Below are 5,000 nucleotides of genomic sequence, written 5' to 3' on the forward strand. Positions count from 1 at the left end.
AACTTGCTCCTGGGTGCTGCAGATCAATGCCCCATTGCACCGCTTGAGATGTCTGTCTTTCTGCTCCAACTCAACACTCAGAAGTATTGTCCATGCATCGCATTTGCTCTCCATATATCATAAATCCTTGCGGGTGTTTCGCGTTTACACTAGGTATGGTGTTGCTATTTTAACAGAAACATTAGCGGTTCAGTCTGATGATTAACATACCCAGGCTTTTGCATTCTGTGAACTCTCTTATTTCTCCCTTAGACACAGTGTACGATCTATCAACATCGGCTTTACGGTGTAGTTCCTTGTGCGTTGTCATTTTCCTGTCTTTCTATCCATTTCCAGGATAGAAAGCTCGTTCTTTGATCATCACACAATACCTGAACGCTTTCCAAGAGAGACAGCCCATGTATTCTTTGTCTTGTCTTGTCTTTCGTCAATGTCATTTTTATATCACTATTATTATCATCATAAATAGAATTACCACTATTAACATCATTATCAGTATCAACAGGTTCATTACATTATTATCAAATTCATTATCATTATCACATATCAGTGCCTTCAACTCTTTTTTTTTTCATTTGTTATCACCATCACTTTATTTCCTTATTATAATAAGAATAAGATAACCGTGACGTATCCTCATCCTATTCCATCATGGTCAATACCATAATCATCGTTATCATTTGCTTCATTCTCGTGACCTTTGCCTTTGTTATCACCCTCGCTATCAAAACTATCCTTATTACCCCTCTAGTATCACTATCATTATCATCCTATTTATACATAGCCTTATTATGTTATATATTAATCTAAACTGAGGTCTAGCTAAACGAGTGTGTCTTTCCTTGCCTCATCGTCACCATAATCATCATTACCCTCCCCCTACCCCCATCTTCCCTAGCATCACCTTTTCATCATCAACTTCATGCTTATTTTCTTCAACTTCACCCTATCATCCTTATCTTTATCATCAGCATTGCTTCCATTATTACCTTCAACCCTATCAGCCTCTCATCATCATTCTTAGTATATTTTTTATAATAAATTCTCTCGATGTTATTATCACTATATTCGTTCTTAATCTCCTATGTTCCTCCAACATTAACATCATTATTTATCATCACTATCACCATCACCTTCCTCATTATCTTTACTAATACCATACTCATTATCACCTCAAATTCTACCACGCTCATTATCACCATATTCATTTCCAATCTTCCAAAATCTTCAATGAGACTGGACCCTGGAGTAGTTTTCATGATCCAGACTTCCCTCAAACTTCCTGGCATTAATATCCTGTCTTGAAGTTTCTTCCTGCAGACTGATTAATTGTAAAACATTATCAAAGTTAAGAAAAAAATAAAGATAAAAAAATGTAGTGTTGACAAGGCCATTAATTTGTGTCTTGGAAAAAAAACGCCTAAGATACTATTATAATGTAGTGTAATTTCTACATAGTATTTATATGTTTAGTTTTGATAGCGAGTATTAAGTGAATTAATTAAAAGAGGCAATGGGTTGTAATGATCTTCATCATTTAAGGAATATACAAGGAACAGCGTTAGTAATTCTTTCGTATGGAAGTACAATAATCGTTTTTTAAGCATCCCCAAAGATGTGACAACACTTATTCAGATTTTGTATGCAAATAGAAAAAAAAATTATCATTCTATCCGTAAAGAAAATTAACAAATACTTCAATATTATTTACATTTTCAATAAGGAAAAGTAAAAAAGCTTTGATTGCACTGTTATTTCTTCGCAGGAAAATGAACCATCCTGTATGCAACTTTTTTGTTTGTTTTGTTTTGGTTCGTTTTTTTATGTTAAGCTGCAAACTTTAAGTTACTAGGCTTATTTTCATACGTTGAAAAGTTCCAAATATGTATTTCCTGAGCTACTATATTTGTTATATTCATCAATATTATTGATTTATTCATTATTTAATTGTGGTCACTAATATTTCCCATATTTAGTATCATTCTTAAGTTATTTTGACTATCATCCTAATCATAAAATAATTAAGAAGATAAGTGGATCTTAACCTGTATGTGTGTTGAAGGGTTGTATTGAATTTTCAATACTAGGTTTTATATTCTGAATTTTGATGAGATGCATTAACTGCATGATTTGCATAAAGGCAATGGGACTCAGATATTTCGAATACTGAAGGGTCACCTGGAATGGGTTTTTTATCGTATGCACATAGAACAATACTGTTTTCTAGTGAAATTCAAGGCAATATACTACTCTGCCGTTAAAAAAAAAAAAAATCGTATGCAAACCAAGAAATGTATTCTTCTTTCCACTTAAAAGATAATAATAATAATGCTTTCTCTATCATTTCTTTTATAATATCAAAGTTATCATTTTCGTAGGGAAATATACGTATATGTCTTTGTTTTTCATCTTTTTTCTATCACTCTTACAACGTAACTTTTGCAATACTTTTGTACTTTGCTTTTATTTATTGCAAGCAAAGAGAGCAAGTATTATTCTAACTATTTTTCATACTACATCACAGCTAAAAACAATTTTCTTTGCTCTTTTCGCCTTACACAAGAGCAATACTTTTACATTTATTTTTATTTTTCATGAATATAGTAAAGGCTTTTCTCTCCTTTATTCCTCTCTTTTCCCCGTAGGGAAATACTGTATTGCCATTTCTTTTTCTCACAAGCCAATATTGCAGTGCTTCTATTTACAAGTAAATGGACAGGCGAGTTCTTTACATTTTTCTGTTTCAGTCTATACACATGCCTTAGGAGAGTTCGCCAGAGTCACACAGCGGATCCAATTTGGAGCACAGTCACGTATATTCTTTTCTGAAAGCTTTTGATAATGTGAATATTTATATCTGTTTATCTCTCTCTCTCTCTCTCTCTCTCTCTCTCTCTCTCTCTCTCTCTCTCTCTCTATATATATATATATATATATATATATATATATATGTGTGTGTGTGTGTGTGTGTGTGGTGTGTGTGTGTGTGTGTGTGTGCGGGTGTGTGTGTGTGTGTGTGTGTGTGTGTGTGTGTGTGTGTGTGTGTGTGTGTGTGTGTGTGTGTGTGTGTGTGTGTGTGTGTGTGTGATTATTGGTGGGTATATGTATATGTATATACATACATACATACATACATATATATATATATATATATATATATATATATATATATATATATATATGTAATGTGTATATATATGTATATACATGTATATATAGTATATATATACATACACACACACACACACACACACACACACACACACACACACACACACACACACACACATATATATATATATATATATATATATATATATATACATATATATATATATATATATATATATATATATATATATGTGTGTGTGTGTGTGTGTGTGTGTGTGTGTGTGTGTGTGTGTGTGTTAGTGTGTCTGTGTGTGTGTGTTAGTTTTGTATATATATTTGTTTATATATATATATATATATATATATATATATATATATATACATATGTGTGTATGTATGTACATATATACATATATATGGATATATGGATATATATGGGTATATATGTATACATATGTATATACATGATATATATATATATATATATATATATATATATATATATATATATATATATATATATATATATGAAGTGGTTATTAGATACAGGGATAAACATGTGTTTCTATACGTCATACAACAAGCTAAAATATTCAAGTGGCAATTTAAGAATGACTGAGTTTAAGGAACATCTTAAAGGTGATTGGCTATAACTGTAAATGGCGTCATTCCACAAGGGGGGAAAGCAATATAGTTGATCATTTAATTAAGGACGCGAAATTTGCGTACTGAAGCTCGTGGTAATCCTCCAACAAAAAGAATTGTGACTGAATAAAAGTAAAGACAGTTAAAGATACAACTCATTTGTTTAGAATCAGAAGTTAAGCCAAACAAGCAGACTAATTGTTAGGATTCGTATGTGCCCATTAATGCGTTTTTTTTTCTTTTTTTTTAATATGGATAATTGAAATCACAAGATAATGGTTTCATAGGTAAATCTGAGAAAGCAGGCAATGTAACGAATTATGACGGATTAAATGTAACAAAGGGGAGAATAGATGAAGTCGATTTCTTGAGAGATAAGGGTTTTACGATAGTTCTTGACAAAGATAAACTAATTCCTAAAACTAAATACACTGAAGATTTCAAAAGAGTTAAAATAACAACTATGATAGATAACTACCCTGTTTATATATTGATTGCCCATTCTTCACAGACAACTCTTTGGCGGCTTTCATACCAAGTCCTGCATACGATTTAGTAATTGGTCAAATTGACGGGTTATAAAATAACAATGAAACTTCAGAAGTAGGGGCTGTATCAACACGGTATCAATTGAGAGAGAAAATAAAGTCACAACCAGAGCTAAAAGCTTTGAAAGTAATTTAATTCTTGAAAAGTAAGGATATCGGTGAACAACAAAAAGATATTACAATATTACAATGAAATCGTACTTATGTTGAGTCACGAAGTCAGTTTAACAAGTCTGGAAATTGCTCATAATTCTATCATGGGTGGTCATTTGGGTATTAAGAACATGAGAATTCAAAGCAAGTTCTTTTAGCCGGGAATATCACACAAAATTGCAAGGTCCATATCATGCGATGTGTAACGGGTTGATTGGCCAAGATATTCAGTGGAGTATTAAAAAAAAAATTAAAACGAATGTGCGCCGAACAACAAAAAACGTGGCCTAAAAATCAACATCCTTTACTATTTGCTATTAGAGAAGTACTGCAGTCTAATAGCAATTATCTGACTAAAATTTATCCATCAAAGGGTTATTGGCAAACACAAACGCAACTTTCAACCGAATGATTATAGTCTTATTAGTGAACATGTCGAATGTAGAGACATTCATACACATTCTTATTTGCACAGTTTGTTGGAAAGATCATATGATAACCTTAAACCTCGTAATGGCAATTTTACAAAAGTCAGGTTAACAG

The sequence above is a fragment of the Penaeus monodon genome, chromosome 16 (genome assembly GCF_015228065.2).
Source record: "Penaeus monodon isolate SGIC_2016 chromosome 16, NSTDA_Pmon_1, whole genome shotgun sequence".
NCBI lineage: Eukaryota > Metazoa > Arthropoda > Malacostraca > Decapoda > Penaeidae > Penaeus > Penaeus monodon.